General features: G+C 39.7%; 1 pseudogene; it reads left to right on the forward strand.

Annotated features, from left to right (window-relative positions):
• Nucleotides 1-3,635: 3,635 nt before the first annotated feature.
• On the forward strand, nt 3,636-4,434 carry LOC103202825 (annotated as a pseudogene).
• Nucleotides 4,435-6,424: the final 1,990 nt, after the last annotated feature.

The following is a 6,424-nucleotide window of genomic DNA, read 5'->3' on the forward strand; positions in this document are numbered from 1 at the left end:
AAAAAAAAAAAAAAAAAAACAGCTCCAAGTTGCCAGTAGCTGTTCCCAGGGCTTTGAGTAGGCTACTAATAAGATGTTATACTGTTACTTCCAGGCCCACAGCTCAAGTTCGGCAAAGATCCCAAAGGTTAAGGAGCTTCCATTTTCTGCCAGATTCCAACATCCACAAAAACCCCATACTCCAGGCCCATCCATGTCAAAAAGCTGTCCTGGGATAGCTTCCTTTGCCAGCACTGCAAGTTAGTCCCAGGGTCCTCCAACTGGCAGGGAGCTTCCCTCTCTACTCCCAATTCAGCACCACCCAGAGCCAGAGGGGTCTTTGTTCCCTCCCTGTTGTCCCAAGTTTACAAATAAAATCATGTGCTGAAGGTAGATCTGTGGAATGGTCACAGACCCTCCTGTGCATTCTCTCCACTGTCCCAGGGAGCCCTCCAATATTACATCTTGCTGGCTGGTTGGTGTTCCACAGGGCGGGTTCACCTATTTTTTTTTTTTTCCAGGTAATTACATGGCCTCTCTCTCCTTTCTAGTCCTACTCCCCTGAGTTTGATGTACTCTGACATAGTGAGCTGTTAAGAGAGTTAGAATCCCCACTTCAAACTACTGCACCTAGCTTTTCAGGCACTAACATGGTAGCATAGTGTCTTTGACACTTGCCTGCTAACCAGAAGGCTGATGGTTCAAACCCACCAGCCACTCCTAAGATGGAAGATTGGGCAATCTACTTCCATAGTGATACTGCCTCGGAAACCAAAGGAGAGGTCACTATGAGTGGGGTCTGACTTGACGATACATAACAACAACACGATACTAGTGGGAACTAGTGTGTGGGCTACAGGAAAGACATCATCTTCCTCTCTCTCAAACTTCCATTGTTAGTAGTAAAATTTAAAAGGCTAAGAGATTCTCTGTCTCTCATACCTATGCCTTAGTGGAAAACACTAGATGTACACTCCACTAGAAATCAAAATAAAAATTTTATTGAAAGAATAAATTGATTCAAAATGAGAGACATTTACAGACATTCATGCCAGGTGTTAAAATGCTCTCAGTTGCAGGGAGAACAGTAAGGATTTTTTAAAAGATTTGTGCTCCCAGACAGGGGAGAAAATCATGAAAAAAAAAAGACAAACATACATTATCAGCAATTTTTTCTGTTGCATCCTGAAGTTGTTTATATCCTGAGAGTTGGTACACCCTAAGAGTGGTTAAAGAAAACATTCATTCAGGCGTTAGTTTTCTGTCACATATGAAGTCTGTCTCTGTATCTTAGCTACAGATACAGAAAGCACTGCACACAGTGGACATCCAGTGGGACTAAATATTTGAGATAATATAAAATACTTTTTTTTCTTAATTTCTTTAGAATATGTATCAATAAAGCAAACAGTTATTAATTTTCTCATGTGGTTTTTAAAGTCTATAGATGTAATATATATTAGTGCCTAAGGCACTTGACTGCTCACCAGAAGGCTGGTGGTTTCAAACCCACCAGCCACTCCTCAGAAGGAAGGTTGGGCAATCTACTTCCCTAGTGATACTGCCTTGGAAACCCAAAGAGGGGTTACTATGAGTCAGGTCTGACTTGAAGGCACATAACAACAAAGGATAAGGTGAAGGTAAATTAACTTATGTAATTGTAAGATTTCTATGATTCAAATAAAGCCATACAATATTAATTCTATGTAGATTGTGAAATTTAAGGATATAATTGCTTTTCAACTCCAATCTTTCATTACCCTGATTGTGTTACTACAACTCTTCTCTCTTACCAGATGGCACAATGTTAAGCTTTGACAGTAGATAATGTTGAAGGAACATGAGACATAAAACTTGTTCATCTTCCCAGATGTGATGTGCTCTCTTGCTTGAAGCTTGAAGTGCAGTGCAGTGTGTGGAGGTGACCAGTGCATGGTACACCCTGTAGTGTTTTCCCCTAGACAGTTTCTGCAGTACCATCCTGAAAGGCATTTTCTGGGAAAATTCCATAGCTCAGCACCTTCTCATGGATGGCTTCCCTTAGCACGCCAGAGGGTGGCTTCCTAACCAATTCTGAAAAACAGAACCTTTCATAGATGTCTTCATCTAAGAACAATATGGGAAGTATCCAGAGGGATTTATACTGATTTCAAGACTTATTTATGAGATATAGTAAATACATCAATGTAATATTGGTGAAAGTATAAACAAATATGACAATGAAATAAAGTAGTCTGTCACTTTTTCATACTGTGGTGGCTTGTCTGTTGTTGTGAGGCTAGAGCCTATGCCATTGGTATGTCAAATACCAGCAAGGTCACCCACGGTGGACAGGTTTCAGTGGAGCTCCCAGACTAAGACAGACTCAGAAGAAGGAAGGGGTCATCCACTTTTCAAATAATTAGCCAGTGAATATTGCTGGAATTTTTATGAATAACCCTGAAACATTGTCCAATATTATACCAGAAGATGAGCTCATTAGGCCAGAAGGCACTCAAAATACAATTTGGGAAGAGCTGCCTCCTCAGAGTAGACTTGACCTTAACGATATGGATGGAGTAAAGCTTTTAGAACTCCCATTTGCTGATGTGGCATGACTCAAAATGAGAAGAAACACCTGCAATCATCCATTAATAATCAGAACATGGATTATAAGAAGTATGAATCTAGGAGAATTGGATGCTGTCAAAAATAAAATAATGGAACACATAAAGATTGATATCCTAGGCATTAAGGAACTGAAATTGACTGGTTTGGGCCCTTTTGAACCAGATAACCATATGATCTACTATGCTAGGAATGACAAATTGAAAAGAAATGGTGTGGTATTCATTGTCATAAAAAATGTTTCAAGATCTATCCTGAAATACAATACTGACAGTGATATGATCATATCCACATGCTTACAAGGAAGACCAGTTAACACTACTATTATTCAAGTCTACACACCAACCACAAAAGCGAAAGATGAGGAAATTGAAAATTTTTACCATTTTCTGGAGTCTGAAGTTGATCAAACCTGCAATCAAGACATACTGATTATTACTGGTGATTGGAATGCAAAAGTTGGAAACAAAAGAGAATCACCAGTAGTTGGAAAATATGGTCTTGGTGATAGAAATAATACCTGAGAATGCATGATATAATTTTGCAAGACCAACGACTTATTCATTTCAACAAAAGAAATGGAGGTGATACACATGGATTTCACCAGATGAGGCACACAAGAATCAGATTTATTACATCTGTGGAAAGAGATGATGGAGAAACTCAATATCTTCACCCAAAACAAGGTTAGCTGCTGACTGTGGAACAGACCATCAATTGTTCATATCAAGTTCAAGTAGAAGCTGAAGAAAATTAAAACAAGTTCACAAGAGTCAAACATGACCTTGAATATATCCTCTTGAATTTAGAGACCATATAAAGAATATATTTGATGCATTGAATATCAATGACTGAAAACCAAATGAATTGTGGGATGACATCAAGAACATCATCCATGAAGAAAGCAAAAGGTCTTTAAAAATACAGAAAAGGAAAAAAAGACCAAAATGGATGTCAGAAGAAACTCTGAAACTTGCCTTTGAATGGAGAGTAACTAAAGAAAATGACAAGATAAAAAAGCTGAACAGGCTCTCATCCATCCACTCAAGATGCCAAAAGGAAAGAAGGCCAAGGGGAAGAAGGTGGCCCCAGCCCCTGCTGTCATCAAGAAACAGGAGGACGAGAAGGTGGTACACCTCCTGTTTGAGAAAAGGCCCAAGAATTTTGGCATAGGACAGAACTTCTAACCCCAAGGAGATCTCACCCACTTTGTCAAATAACCTTGCTACATCCGGCTGCAGCAGCAGAGAGCTATCCTCTACAAGCTACTGAAAGTGCCCCCTGCCATTAACCAGTTCACCCAGGCCTTGGGCCATCAGGTAGCTACTCAGCTGCTGAAGTGGGCCCACAAGTATAGACAGAGACAAAGTAGGAGAAGAACCAGAGGCTATTGACCTGGGATGAGAAAAAAGCTGCTGGAAAAGAGGACATCCCCACTGAGAGACCTCCTGTTCTTTAAGCCAGGGTTAATACTATCACCACTTTAGTGGAAAACTAGAAGGCCCAGCTGGTGGTGATTGCACATGATGTGGACCCCATTGAGCTGGTTGTCTTCCTGCCAGCCTTGTGTTGTAAATTGGGGGTTCCTTACTGCATCATCAAGGGGAAGGCCAACTGGGGCGGCTCATTCCCAGAAAGACCTGCACCATGATCACCTTCACACAGGTGAACTAGGAAGATAAGGGAGCTCTGGCTAAGCTGGTGGAAGCAATCAGGACCAATGACAACAACAGATATGATGATATCTGTCATCACTGGGGAGGCAAAATTCTTGGTCCCAAATCTGTGCCTCACATTGCCAAGTTGGAAAAGACAAAGACCAAAGAACTTGTCACAAAACTGGACTAATGTATACAGCTGTTTTTTCTGTACATAAAAATAAAACTACTTCAGTAAAAAAAAAAAAAAAACACTGAAGAGATTTTAAAAATCAGCTCTAGAAGACAAAGTCAATTATAATGAAATGTGTAAAGACACGGAGTTACAAAACCAATAGGGAAGAACACACTCAGTATTCTCAGTATTTCTCAGGCTGAAACAATTGAAGAAAAAATTCAAGCCTCGAGTTGCAATATTGAGTTTCTATAGTCTAAATATTGAATGATGCAGGGAATATCAAAAGAAGATGGAAGGAATACACAGTCACTGTACAAAAAAGAATTGGTCGATGTTCATCCATTTCAGGAGGTGACATAAGATCAAGAACCAATGGTGTTGAAGGAGGATGTTGAAGCTACACTGAAGGATTTGGCAAAGAACAAGGCTCCAAGAATTGATGGACTAGCCACTGAGATGTTTCAACAAACGGATCCTGCACTGGAACCACTCACTCATCTATGCCAAGAAATTTGGAAGATAGCTACCTGGCCAACTGATTGGAAGAGATCCATATTTGTATCCATTCCAAAGAGAGGTGACCCCACAGTATGTGGAAATTATTGAACAATATCATTAATATTGCACAAAAGTAAAATCTTGCTGAAGATAATTAAAAAAATGGTTGCAGGAATATATTAACAGAGAACTTCCAGAAACGCAAGTTGGATTTGGAAGAGGAAGTGAAACAAGGGATATCATTGCTGATGTCAGATGGATCTTGGCTGAAAGCAAAGAATACCAGAAGGATGTTTATTTGTGTTTTATTGACTATGCAAAAGCATTTGATTGTGTGGATCATAACAAATTATGGGTAACATTGAGAGGACTGGGAATTCTGGAAAACTTAATTGTGCTCATGAGGAACCTGTACATAGACAAGGAGGCTGTCATTCAGGCAGCACAAGGGGATACTCATGGTTTAAAATCAGGAAAAGAGTGTGTCAGTGTTGTGTCCTTTCACCATACTTATTCAATTTGTATGCTGAGTAAATAATCCGAGAAGCTGGACTATATGAAGAAGAACATGGCATCAGGATTGAAGGAAGACTCACTAGCAACCTACAATACATAGATAGCACAACTTTGCTTGCTGAAAGTGAAGATGACTTGAAGCACTTACTGATGAAAAATTAAAGACTACATTCTTCGGTATGGATTACACATCAACATAAAGAAAATGAAAATCCTCACAACTGGACCAATAAGTAGCATCACGATAAATGGAGAAAAAAAATTGCAGTCATCAAAGATTTCATGTTATTTGTTTCCACAGTCAATTCCAATGGAACCAGCAGTCAAATTAGATGATGTTTTGCACTAGGCCAATCTGCTGCAAAAGACATCTTTCAAGTGTGGAAGAGAAAAGATGTCTCTTTGAAGACAAAGGTGCACCTAACCCAAGCCATTTTCAATCACTTCATATGCATGTGAAAGGTGGACAAGGAATAAGGAAGACCAAAGAAGAGTTGATGCTTTTGAATTGTGGTATTAGAGAAGCATAATGAAAGTATCATGGATTGCCAGAAGATCGAATAAATTTGTTCTGGAAGAAGTGCATTCAGAATGGTCCTTGGAAGTCAGAATGGCCAGACTTCAGCTCATCTACTTTGGTCATGTTGTCAGAAAGGAGACCATTCCCTGAAGAAGTGTACCATGCTTGGTAAAGTGGAGGGTCAGAAAAAAGAGCAAGGCCCTTAATGAGATGAATTGACACAGTGGCTGCAATGATGGGCTCAGGTATAGCAAGTATTGTGAGGCTGGCACAGAGCTGGGTAGTGTTTTGTTCTGTTGTACATAGGGTCGCTATGAGTCAGAGCTGACTAGACAATACCTAAGGAAAGCAACACCAGAAATAGAGCCACATGTGTGTGGTCAAGTGATTTTCTATATGACTGACAAGATCATTCAATGGAGAAAGTGTGATCTTTTCAAGAACTGTACATTTCGATAGAAAAAAAAT

This window comes from Orycteropus afer, unplaced genomic scaffold (assembly GCF_000298275.1).
Source record: "Orycteropus afer afer isolate SDZICR_OR568_19922 unplaced genomic scaffold, OryAfe1.0 scaffold00193, whole genome shotgun sequence".
NCBI lineage: Eukaryota > Metazoa > Chordata > Mammalia > Tubulidentata > Orycteropodidae > Orycteropus > Orycteropus afer.